Source organism: Formica exsecta, unplaced genomic scaffold (genome assembly GCF_003651465.1).
Source record: "Formica exsecta isolate Colony F162 unplaced genomic scaffold, ASM365146v1 scaffold191, whole genome shotgun sequence".
Classification (NCBI taxonomy): Eukaryota; Metazoa; Arthropoda; class Insecta; order Hymenoptera; family Formicidae; genus Formica; species Formica exsecta.
Genome location: NW_021849211.1, coordinates 2,399,839 through 2,413,490, shown reverse-complemented (window position 1 = coordinate 2,413,490; position 13,652 = coordinate 2,399,839). Strand labels below are relative to the sequence as shown.

Below are 13,652 nucleotides of genomic sequence, written 5' to 3'. Positions count from 1 at the left end.
GTACATTCCCAGAAACTATATCTTTGTCGGCCATTTTATATATGTATATAAATATATATATATATATATAATTTATATGTGTAAATATCTGATTAAAAACATCAAATTAGATATTACAGATTAATATTTATAAATTGCAATTAAAACTTTCACACATCAATTCGTTTGTCAATACAAATTGATGTGTGAAATTAATTGCTTAAGCTTGATTTAATATCTGTTAAATCGCTTATGAACTTTAAACAAGCTGGCTTTCTATTCGTAATATATATTGTTTATTTTGCATTATATATCGTTTAGTTTGCATTGAGAGAAAAAGAAAGAGAGAGTAATTTTGTTTTAAAATTGTTTTATGACGTAATCTGAATTTTTAATTTTTTTATCGTACCTATTATATTGCATTTGTGTGTAATATTATTTGTTATATTATATTACGGCAGCATAATTATATGTGATATAAGTTTTCCTTTCTTCTTTTTACTTTGTCCTTGAGAAGAAATTCGAGGAAATTTATATCATCGCTGTAATACTATGGGCGGCAGTTCGTGTCAGGCGGCTGGTTGGGGGAATTTCGTTATTGCATATTATTACATTTTCTCGGGCGGATACTAGTAGCGGTACATCGAATTTAAAGTTTGGAGAACTTCTCCAAATGCTAAATTCGCCTAAAGTGCCGCTTGAACTCCTGTAAGAGGCGCAACGCTCCTCGTCATCGTCCATGTCGGATTAAGCGACGTTGCGAGACATCAAATTACCTTCGTGTTACTTTTCGCAGCAGGGATAATCCACAACGCTTGTGCGCGCCAGAGAAAGTAACGCACGCGCCTGCACATATAGACGCGGCTTAGCATCCCATTGTCCGTCCAGTTTTGCACGTCAGAAACGCACAACGTGCGATCGAATCTATGTTTCTTTCCAGCCAATTAGACCGTCTGGTTTTTTTTCTACAAAATTTATTGGGGCTTTCGAGTTGATCCTGCATGAAATAGGATTTTGTTCTTGTCGATAAAGTATCGCCAGTAATGAAAAAGATGTTTCAAAAGCGCACGAATTTTACGAAATTCATTTTATGTGCATTCCGACACTTTAAAAAGATGCGTGACATCTTCAATGCATTGATTTCTTGCTGTCCTTTTCATCGATACAAGTAGCAAGGCCGCTTTTTAGAGCGGAAATTTTATTTTGAAAAAGATTTATCCTGGCTTCCTCAAAAGTGAAATAGTATTTTTCTATAAGGCAATATTTGTTCGATGCACGATTCTCTCGGAGCAATTGTTGTTCTGCGAGCTCGATAAGCTATTCCATATTCGGGTACGATTTTGCCGAACATCGATCGGCCGTGGGTTAAGGTAAAACGGGTTCAATACGCTCCATTTTAAAATCGGTTACTTGAATTATTCACAACTTAAAAATTCGCGAATAAGAGCCGAACGCGGATGGTACCAAGTCAGATTCATAAAAAATAAATTTTTATATGAAGCTAATTATACCGTGCCCAGGGCACGAAATTTTCTTGGTCTTATACCAAGAGTATTAATAAATCTCAATTCGAGATTTGTAATATTCCCTTTTTACGTCCTTGAAGAAATAAAGGCGAGAAAAATATCGGGGCGAAATCGCTGAATCGGGAATCGAATTATTCAAACTAAAAAAATATTTTTAAATTGATATTTTTAGTTTTTTACATCGAAAAATAACGCTAAGTATTTTTCTAAGTATCTTTCTTAATTGCGTTAAGTACAATGACAGGTTTCTTTCTTTCTTTCTTATTGTTTGCATTGTTGTTTATTGAACTCCTTTTTGATGGCAAATTTAAACATTGGAATAATACAAGCGCCCGTAGATAGTTAAAATATACGAAAAATTTTGTACTTTAAACACACGGATATAATACTTCACAAGATCAGATAAAAATTTTTATATAAGCATGCGTATATATATATATATATATATTCTTTATTCTGTGTCGTACTACGTGATACATAAAAGATAAAACTATCTAGGTGACATATGATAGCTGATAGTATTTTTATATCCTGATTGCCGTCGCGGTTGTAGAGCGCATCCACCCAGGCACAAAGTCCGGCCGAAGGATTTCATTCAACATTCGACTTTTACGTTTTACTATTTTATCAGATTGTTTCCGATGGCCAGTCCGCGATCGATCGTATCCGACTATCGTGATTCTTTGGCCTCGGCGTTGGATATTGCTGCCGATAAGGCCGCTGCAGATTTCGCGCCGCGGCGTGATTGCCCGAGGATGATATCGGATCCATCTTCTTCGGGCGTGAAGAACTCGAAGGAGCAACCGAGGCTGGCTTTTGCCCCGTATATATGGAACGTTTCGCGCGAGATTTTACGAAGAACCTGCTCCAGAAACGTCTCGAGGATCATATAACATCGAAGACGGTTTACTTTACCAAGGCGATCGCGTCACATATTACAGCTTGTTACTATCTTGTTTCACGATATCGATATCGAGTTTCTAATTAGCTAATTTCCACCTAATCACTGAGTTTTAGCCGCAAACATTCGGATACTTTTCCTCTTTGAAAATGTTACTAATTAAAGTAGTGACAAGACTTCACCGAAGGTCAATGAGTATCTCACTGATTTTCAGTGAAAGAACTCACACTTTGCTCCTCCGTCTTACGTATATGTGTGTTTTATTGATTATAGCAGTAAGATTTCACTGAAAAATTAGCTACTAATTAAGTCTTTTCAATGAAACTTTATACTATTTACAGTGCAGTATACTTATAGTTGACTGCACTATACTTTCTATTTTGTCAAGTAACCGCTATTTTTGATGATTATTTATCCGTAGCTATTTAAGAAAGATCTCTAATAAGACCCTGACGCAAAAGACAACTGTTGATATAAACGATTCATAAGATGTACAGAAACTTTTACAAGCGCATGATATTAATAGTCTAAAGATCTGTCTTAAAGCAAAGATCAGAAAGCTAAAGCGAAATACTAAATAAGCATTTAGTGGAAAATTACGATCTCTATAAACTTTACGCTAATGGCACTAATAGCGATGATAAAATATTTCTATATCGCAAATTAAATTCGAACATTCGAAAAGAATAAACCAATTATGAAAATTTAATTTGTGTTAGCAAAAAATAATATTCCTCGAGTTTTATATATATCATTATTTTTTTTACCCGATATTGTTATAGGAAGATGTTTAAATGAGATAAAATTTTGCAAAGGCAAGAAAGTGTTGTACAATTCATATGATACATTTACTTTCTTTTTCCCCGTTTTCGGGACAAAATTATGTGTTTCAGGTATAGATTTTATCTCTCTACCCCCGACCAAAACAATTATTTTGCACTCGTAACTAAAATTAAATCGGCTTCGGCGTATTTAGTTAATGCAGATTCATGTCCGCCGATTTCCGCGGCTGCGTGAGCGTTTTTTGCCGGCGCAGCGTATTCTCTCTAGATTGCTAATAAAATTAAGTTCCGCCGACCAATACTTTCGCGTCAGCCGTGAAATATTTCCTTGCGCCGAGTTTTCAGAGGGGATGGGAAAAAGGGGCATTAGCGTTGCGCGATTCACCGATATGATTCAAGCATTTTTCAGCACGAGGAATATCGAGTTAAATTTAATGCAATTTCACGTTACATTATTCCGATAATCTTATCGCGCGTCATTGCCCATTAAACTTATGAGGAAGGCCTTTATCCTTTGCTCATCCATCTCGCATCGACTAATTAATTTATTACATTATAGCCGGCAGCTGAGAATTATTTATATAATATCATTACCGCATATAAATATGTGCTATCGATCATGTAACGTTATCATTACGAAAATTATTATTACACAATACATAGACCTTAGAATTATTATACTTATTTCAAATTTTTTTCTATCTATTAAATATATATACACTCGAAAAACTAACAAAAATAAAAATGTCATTTTAAACACATTGTTCCCATATTTTTAATTAAAAATATTAATCAAATTAAAAAAAGAATAAATGCTATATATAATATTGAATAGAACTGTTATAAATGTATTTAATATAAATATTTATGCGTAGTTTTGCACATTAAATCAGAAATTGTTTTATACAAATTAAACTCTGTGCTGTTTATATATGGAGTGTAAGTAATGTGCGCCAGATATAATACATTAAAAATTTAAACTTTATATTTTATTTAATTTTTTAATATTAAAATATATTAAAATATGTTGTACAAAAAATGTTTAAAATTTAGAATCAAATTTAATAAATGTAAAATTTCTCATGAAATAATATCATTGCTCATAAGATAACCATCAAATAACAAACTCACAAATATGGAATTGTTATTTATAATCATGTCATGTATTCAATACGTTCGCTTTTCCGAATTTTTTGTTTCTCTTTCTCTCTCTCTCTTTTCCTTTCTCTCATCTACCTCATATATTTCATATACTACTCTATATATATATGTCTACAAATAGAGTCAAGTTGTTCAAAAATAATGGAGGTGTTGGACATTGGTCAGATCAGTCTGACGTGTATTCACAAGTGTCAATGTACGCGAGCAATAGAAGGAAATGATCCTTTATGTCACTTTAATGTCTTGCTTGAAAGTAAATGCATGGCTGTATCTACGTGTTAGAAAGCAATTTAGCTGGACCATTCTACATCTAATTGAAAGCAGACATTGTTCAAACACGATTAGGTATGAGTAAAACGCTTACAAATATTCTATCCTGAATGTATCCAATTGAGAGTTTTTCTATTTATGTTTTCCATTACAGTACTATAGAAATCCATATATATTAACAAACAGTAAATATTAAGTGAAATATTTTAAATAAAATTAATAGTATATAGTATATAAAAGATATAATAAAAATTTATTCAAATTTAAAGTCAATAAAATTTTGTCAGCAAAAAATAATGCACAATATTATTTAAATTTTTTATAATTAATTAAAAAAAATTAAAGTGAGATTGTATACATGTATATATAAATGTAGAACTTTAAAATGTTATAATTTTCGAATACCGTTGTTGATTTAAATGGATATATGGATTTTAACAAGAGTTTGAAAATTCAACTTTCTCTCTCTCTCTCTCTCCTTCTCTCTCTACATCGCTTTTTAAAATAAATAACTTATATAAACACACGTAGAGAATACCCACTTGATGAAATTTTGTCCGTTGAAAATAATCGCGAGCGATATCGCGTATTTTTCTGCTTACACAAACAACTCTGCATGGCAGTTATATGAAACATTTATATTGAATTTAGCAGGTAATTCTCTTGCTCCCTCTCCCTCTCTCTCTTTCTCTCTCTCTCTCTCTCTCTCTCTCTTGCGAGTTTTGCACGTCAACGTGCGAGTTCGCGGACTGTTTTGCGGTTGCGAGGTGCCATTATGTTTTCCGACATAAGTGGATATCGGGGATAACGTCGTACGACTTTAACGAGGCAGACGATCGCCGGCCCCAAGTACGGAAGTTCGACATTCTCGAGCGAGCTCGAAGCCTGTCTTGAGCCGCTATTACTCGATTCATCCTACACGGAGCTTCCAACTTACGCGGAAAGTGGAACACGAGTTGATTCCATGCAACGGAAGCCCGTCTTATCACATGTATATTGCGATACTCGGTAGTTGTTCGAATTGTCACGATTATTACGTTTTGCATTATGTCGATTATTGTCTCGTATAAGGTCACGTTCATCGAGACGATCTGCGATTCACCGTATAACAAACGCTAGTTATGATTCTTGTACAATATAAAGGCAACTACATCGAGAACAGTTGACAACAGATGCAACGAGCGTACATTACATAGGTAACGACGTAGATAAGAGACTTGTGACTCTAATTTCGCAGGTCATTTTGCTGGAACATCGCGTTGATCTACAAGAGAGTCGAATGATAGTCTAGTATCGTGGAACAGCTTTAAGACAGACGGGCACTTCTAGTTCGCAAGCTTTGAAGTTTAACAACCTCGGCGTGGGCTTCTAGCGGATCTTAAACCCTTATTACAGTACACGTATATCGATAAGACAGTTTTCCAAAGTCTGACCTCTTGAACAAAGGCTTTGTCTGTCGGGCGCAGAGCAACTTAGACGTAGATCCATCTATCTAGCCATAATCTTGCTGGTCAAACTCGCCTTTGCATGCTGTACATTGTACCCACTTAACAAATTAACAAATTATTCTTGTTATTATTACATTTGTGAGACCTAATAATTTTTAGAAATTAAATTTAATGTCTTCACGCAAAGGGCGTAGGAAAAATTAGAAAGTTGAAATAAAAAATGGAATCAATTCTACTAACTATTTGATTTTATTAATTAACTATTATATTATATTTTACTAATTATCTATAATATTATATTTTACTAACTAATTTTCCTATTTAATTTTAATTAATTTACAATATAAATAAATAAACAAACACAAAAAACAATCACATAACTTTTCATTGTTAAAGTTGCGATTTTCTTAGAAACCATTTAATTGTAAAAATGGCTAAATTATTAAATATGCAAATTGGACACGTAACATAGTATAACAGTATTTAAAAGGTACTGGTATATATAATGAATTTATTGGTGGTACAACAAGCGATGAGAGGAGTTTGTTAACTTTCATCGATCTAATCTTGTCGCACTAAACTTCTGATGAGAACAAAGAAAATAGCAATAAATAGATCGGAAAATGAAAACCAAGGGATAGCCGTACGTGTCACGAATAATGGAAAAGCTCGACTGCTTGTTGCCTCGAAGCGCACTAATGACTTGAGAGTCGAACTAATCATCGTCAAGCTCTTGATCGATGGATAAGGAAGTAATATGGACGGAAATCGAGAATCGACATCGTTATCAACTACGGGAACAAAACATTTCCTATTCATTATCCGCTTTGGGGATGTCAAGCTACTTAAAATTTAATCATCTTAATTCCTATACGAATAGTCCCTAAGTCGCATTAAGTGTAATGGGTATTATATTTAGTTTTAAAGATAGGACGGGCAGTTTTATGTGGTTAATAGCTTAAACAATTATATTTTTTTAACCAACAAAGAAATTAAAATTTTCGTAGGTTATTTAGCGAACTTTTTGGCGATTCTATTCGATCATAATTAAATATAGCAATCTTTTTTTTTAAATAATTTAAGAATTAGATTACTGTTTTTTTTCTCTTTCTTTCTTTCTCTCTCCCCTCTCTTTTCTTTTTTCCTATTCGTTACATTAATTGATAGCTTAAATGTTTAACTTGGTTTAAGGAATTAATTCAACGATTAATAGCATAATCGGTTTATAATAGGTACTGTAGAACTTTTGTATAATAAAAATAATAATCCTAACGCGTGGTCGATGTATTAAAAGGCAATATTAATAATTAGGGATAGAACGCAGTGTTCCGCGTATTATGTTAGTAAGCACAATATCTGGATATTTACGCTCAAACGAAATGAACTGCGCTAGTTATCGCAGTAGTTAGAAACCGTGTTTGTCAGACTGGCAGAGCATACGAGTCACGACCGGTCAGTATTTATTTACGCAGTTATTTACACGTTTTAATCGTGAGCTCTTGCGGACGTTTCTTGTTGATTGTTGTTTTGGCAAAAATACAGGCGCACGGAAATTATGCGAATAAAATAACGGCGAATGAGATTCGACAAAATTTATTTGGCTATATCGATTGTAACCGATTAACAAAATGCCGTCTTGACGATATTGAATTTTATTTGCTGGAACAATAAACTCCACGTGCCTTGTCAGTAATGATCGCCAGGCATTGTAAATCGATGGACGCAACAGATGGCGTCCGTTATTTCTGCAAAACCGAATTGGCACGTGGTCAAATTTACTTTATGTGTGAGTATAACATTTCGAGAAAATAATTAAATAACATCGAGATAAAAAACTATGGCGTCGTAATCAATACGTTCGAATGCCTGAAATTATTAGATAACTTTGCTTTTTCAAGCCATCAGCGTATCCATGATACTCAAGGAAAATACAACAAATGCTAATTTTGTTTGGCTTGCAAACATGCTTGTTCGCAAACATTTTCATAAATTGCAAATTAATTAAAAAAACAAAAATATCACGGATGAAACTGTACATAATGAGGTAATTATTATATCTCTACCATTGCACCTTTTAATTTTTCAATTAATGTCCATAGCAAACAATATTCAGATAATTGGCAGAGTACGATTACATCGATAAAACGCGCAATATGTGCGATAAAACGCACATCATGCCGTATAATTGCCGAATTGCGTTTTTTCCACAAAATGATATCTATGTATATTCGCAAAAAAGAGGAAACGTTTGCCGTATAACAAAAAAAAAAAAAAAAAAGAAAAAACAATTTTGCACGTTTTCTCATATGCGAGATGTATAAAAAAAGAAAAATTTGTCGCAAAAAAAAAAAAAAAAAAAAAAAGAAAAAACAATTTTGCACGTTTTCTCATATGCGAGATGTATTTATGCAGGAAAATATGAATAAACGTGTAGCAACACATGACCTAGTTTTTTTTAAAGCAATTTCGCTGTACGGGGCATTATGTTATCGTTGTATCCTCGTATAACGCAACTCTGACAGTTACGTGTTAAAATAAATTTAGTTTAAAACTCGATATTAAACTACGCAATCAGTCCCAAATGTGATGTATCTATATACATTAAAAAAAAAAAAAACAGACGCATAACAATAATAAAATCAATCATTCAATCGTACACCGTTTTATTTTATGTAAAAGATTTTAAAACATAGTTCGCTTTAATATCGTCACACACTTTCAATAGGATCGCTTTCTGACTCGCTAAATAGACCATCAGCCACAATTCGCGGCTATACATGACAATAAATTGCATTCGAAACAAGCTTAAAACTTTGTGCATTCCGTGGCGTGACATTGGCATTAAACGCCATCGATGTATGCGCACGGTCGTTTACATATGCGCGACTACGTAGATACTTAGGTTGCTGGCTCTATGACACGGATTGAAACGCTATTTGCCGCGGTAGACGGTGTCCCCGCTTTAAAGTTTCGCTCGCGGCTAAAGTAAATTTCGCGTGTCCCAAGAGCGGCACCAACTACGACTGGGGGATGTTCAGCAATGAGTAAGCGATGCGTGAAGCTACGCCGTACAGGCGTCGCGCCCGAGAGCAACCCCTATTTGTATTACCTTACCGCACAGCCATAGCGCATACCGCATGCTGAGGCCAGACATATGTACAGTCACGGGTGTACAAATGTCGCAATTTAATATCGTGTTCAAGTCCACCTGTTTCGGAAGTGCCTTTTATTCTTCGCGACGCAAACGCGACATCTTGATCGCCCCTTCGTTCACATGTCCCTAGATACTGTCGAGACTAAAGGACAATACATATGCGCGAGTGTAGTAATATTTTTATCGCGTCCTTATTTTGTCGAGTAAATTTACAATTGTAGCCTCGCAGTCTTCGTTTGTATTTTCTTCGCGACATTTTGATGTTAAATAATTTATACGAGAAAACTCGCTATGTATCTGTACATACGCGCGAATGGACGATACGATGGAAGTCCGCGGCTTTTAATCGTAACTGCTGGCTTAACCAGCCGGCGAATTCGTCGACATATCCGACACTGAAACCGTTTTCATGTAATCCTCGAAACTCCGCATTTCTCCCCCTCGTCTCTCCCATTCGGTTATTCTATACGCACGTCCGATTACTTCCCATCGCTCATTGCTAGTTATTTTTTGCTTACATTTATTCGTCTGTATATTTTTTCCTTTTTAATATAAATGGCGATATCTCAAGGTTTGTTTTGTCGATGGAAATTTTTTCTGAATTTTATACTTCGCGACATTAACAAGATCGATTTCATTACCGAAGTTGATGAAGCTCGGTCTGAATTAATATTGATTGAAACGCGGAAACGATCCCGCTGGAAGCAAAAGAATCTTTATAAGAGAGCTAATTATGTGCGTAATTAATACGCGTGCTGTTGAATTTTAAATGAATATTAGCACGTATATCCGTTGCATTTATGTGAATTGTAACAGATCCGCAACAGTTGGCAATTTTAATTATCCCTTTGCATGATATATCATTAAATTCTCCATGTTATAAATAAACTTTAATTTAGTATTTTGAGATTTATAATATAATACATATAAATCACTGTTAGACTAAAATATACGTCGAATCTGAATTATGCTTTAATTAATTAGCATATCACTTTATATCCTACGCCATTATATATTTTAGATATGTGTGTGAAATAATAAGTTAGAATCTCAAAATTCTCTCCTTACATTTTTTCTATCATTTATTCATACTTTGACAATTACTTTGAAGCCAATTTTTTCTTAAGAAAAAGATCAAAAGGGAATAGATTTATGATCGAAAATAAAGGCCTTTCGAGAAGTAAAAAAAGTACATTGTTAAACTTCAAGCAAACTTTATTTAGACGGATTTCTATAATTTTAGAATTTTATTTACAAGAAAATATTTTAATATGTTAAAATTGTTGAAGTTTACGATGAATAATGATGTTTCTCGATTAAGAAAAAAACGATTCTAGATTGATTGAAGAATCTGTAGATGTGAAAGACGGTTCGCTAGGTCTAAAACAATTTACCCTACATAACTCGTTTAATATCTCGGAAAGAAAATGTGATTTTTGAAACGCACATTGTCAGGTCGACACGAAGCACGAAACACAACGTACATGTAACTTTGCTAACCGATACGCGCAACCCTCGTCGAAATACAGACTGATAGGCGAACGCGTGCAGAACCGTATTTCCACAACAGATTGCTCCGTTGGATCCTTACATGCGAAATCCAGAATAGCGATCAATGAGCGGCACGAGGGGAGTATAGTTCGAAGCGGGATTGGCATCGAGGGGAGAGGGAGGGTGGAAGAGAATCGTTGAGGAGAGGGGGTGGGGAAGAGAGGAAAGGGACGGGTGGCTGAAGGTTGGCCGCGGCATTCAACGGGGCTAACTCTATCCTGGCAAATTACATTTCCATCCCGCTACGTGATAGGTGCAGCAAACATGCCCGTCAACGTCCGACCGAGTTTCTCGCTGATTAGTTACACTCGACGTGGATTATATTTCCGAAGCAATTAATTAACAAAGTTCCGGCGGGTCGCGTATGTCCGTGTACGTATGACCGTATTCGTGGAGAACGCGTCGTCGTTCGCGGAGATCGCGATTGAGAAGAAAGAGAGCGAAAAGAGAGAGGGAGAGAGGGGGAGAGATAGAGAGAGAGAGAGAGAGGATCTCGGGGTATATATACAGGGGTGACAGAGGAATGAAAAATGTGATTTTTGAAACGCACATTGTCAGGTCGACACGAAGCACGAAACACAACGTACATGTAACTTTGCTAACCGATACGCGCAACCCTCGTCGAAATACAGACTGATAGGCGAACGCGTGCAGAACCGTATTTCCACAACAGATTGCTCCGTTGGATCCTTACATGCGAAATCCAGAATAGCGATCAATGAGCGGCACGAGGGGAGTATAGTTCGAAGCGGGATTGGCATCGAGGGGAGAGGGAGGGTGGAAGAGAATCGTTGAGGAGAGGGGGTGGGGAAGAGAGGAAAGGGACGGGTGGCTGAAGGTTGGCCGCGGCATTCAACGGGGCTAACTCTATCCTGGCAAATTACATTTCCATCCCGCTACGTGATAGGTGCAGCAAACATGCCCGTCAACGTCCGACCGAGTTTCTCGCTGATTAGTTACACTCGACGTGGATTATATTTCCGAAGCAATTAATTAACAAAGTTCCGGCGGGTCGCGTATGTCCGTGTACGTATGACCGTATTCGTGGAGAACGCGTCGTCGTTCGCGGAGATCGCGATTGAGAAGAAAGAGAGCGAAAAGAGAGAGGAAGAGAGGGGGAGAGATAGAGAGAGAGAGAGGATCTCGGGGTATATATACAGGGGTGACAGAGGAATGAAATTTCTTGCGGTAGAACACGCGAGAGAAACCACCATGGGCAGACTTGTCCGGGTATTACGGTTCGCCCTAATGGAAACTGTCACTGAGATGTCCACGGTAAAGCCGACCGAGGCTGACCAATCGCACATTCGACTACTTACGACGGATATTGCTTCATATAAACGATGTGGCAATCTTTTTTCTTTCATTGGTAATATATATTATTTTTTAATTGTTCTCTATATTTGTATAAGCTACGATATATATTTTGCGAGTTCCTTCAAAATTTATTTAAGATTATAAAAGAGTTTATTTTATTTAAAAGAAAGAGAAATGATCCTATCTAGACGTAATAGAGTAAGAATCAAAGCGCGTATAAATCTGCGAATACTGTAGATATTATAAACAAAGTTTTTAGATATTTTAATGTTTATATGATAAAATATAAAGCTGGAATATTGTTGGAATTGACACGCGGTTGTATATGTAATGTAAGACACTCGTAGCGGTTGTTCTTGACAACATTTTTTTTTTTTTTTTGCGTACCGAATCGCGAAAGCGTAATTTACGACATTCCTTTGAAAATACCGTATATCACAAATATACATTACGCGCGCACTTGACATTTCAAGAGACTTTATCAATTTTTACTCACCGAATCAGCAGTTCTGCCGGCGTAGAAACGGAGCGCCTTGTTATTCCTTGCGATAGCGCGTTCATCCAACATCCAACCTCCTCAAGATTGCTCCGGAAAGATGCAAGAGCGAAACATCTGATTGCAAAAATTCATCGTCGACACGACATCGGCTCTCATCTTATATCCACCTTATCTTCCACCTTTTCTCTCTCTCTCTCTCTCTCTCTTTCTCTCTTCTCAAAATCGTCCTAGTTGATACACAGGACGCGCGTCATCGATTGAGTTTCTCGCTTTTTCTCTCTCGATGTTTATCCAAATTCGCGTGATACGGACATGCGAGGAGCAAATGCGAGGGGTAAAAGAGCGAGAGGAAAGGAAAAGGAAGAAACGATGTTATACGCGCGGTTGCCAGTCGCAGACTGAACTCGCGATCCGCGAGTAGCATCGATTTCGGTAGAGGGGGAAGGTATACGGGCGGGAAGGGAGGGGAGAGCACTGTGGAACGTAGTAGGGACGGACGGCTTGGCGTGAGAGCAGGTGAATCGAAGAACGGGAAGATCAACAAGAAAGAAAGAGAAAAAGAGAGCGACGAACAAGTCAGCCTATGTGTGGTATCACGTTAAAGCGAACGGGCTGACGCTTACGTCCAGTGACTACTCCGAGTAGTAAGCGCTAGGGTAAGCTCCGACCCCGAGCTGGCCTGCTGGTTATGTCGAAGCAGATAAAGGTAACAGCCGCCTAAGTGATTCGGCCGCGTGGCTGGCCATGTACGGACAGCAGCCACTCAGTCGTTGAGAGCGTGTTCCGATACAAAAAAATATTCATAGTTTCCTTTTAATATGATATTAATTACGGCTCTTATTCTCTCATAACGATAACTGATAATCCGTGTATCGTGCTTATTCCATATTTCATGGAATTGTAATTTTCTCGCTTTACGATTATTCAATATTATCGTACTATTTTCAAAATATTAAAGATATTTTGTAAAATATAATGCTTCTTTTATTGTTTCTTTATGGAAATTTTTTATCTAACTAAAAAGTAATTTATTTATACATTAATTAAGAAAATAAATGTATGTA

The 13,652-nt window shown here is 36.3% G+C and overlaps 1 protein-coding gene across 1 annotated transcript in view; it reads right to left on the bottom strand.

Moving 5' to 3' along the window:
* LOC115233760 (discoidin domain-containing receptor 2-like) overlaps positions 1–13,011 on the bottom strand; it is a 75,377-nt gene extending 62,366 nt beyond the window's left edge. Inside the window, exon 1 of the mRNA XM_029804326.1 lies at positions 12,586–13,011. The gene's annotated coding sequence lies outside the window, so the exon portion shown is untranslated. The remainder of the gene's footprint in view (positions 1–12,585) is intronic.
* Between the last annotated feature and the right edge of the window lie 641 nt (positions 13,012–13,652).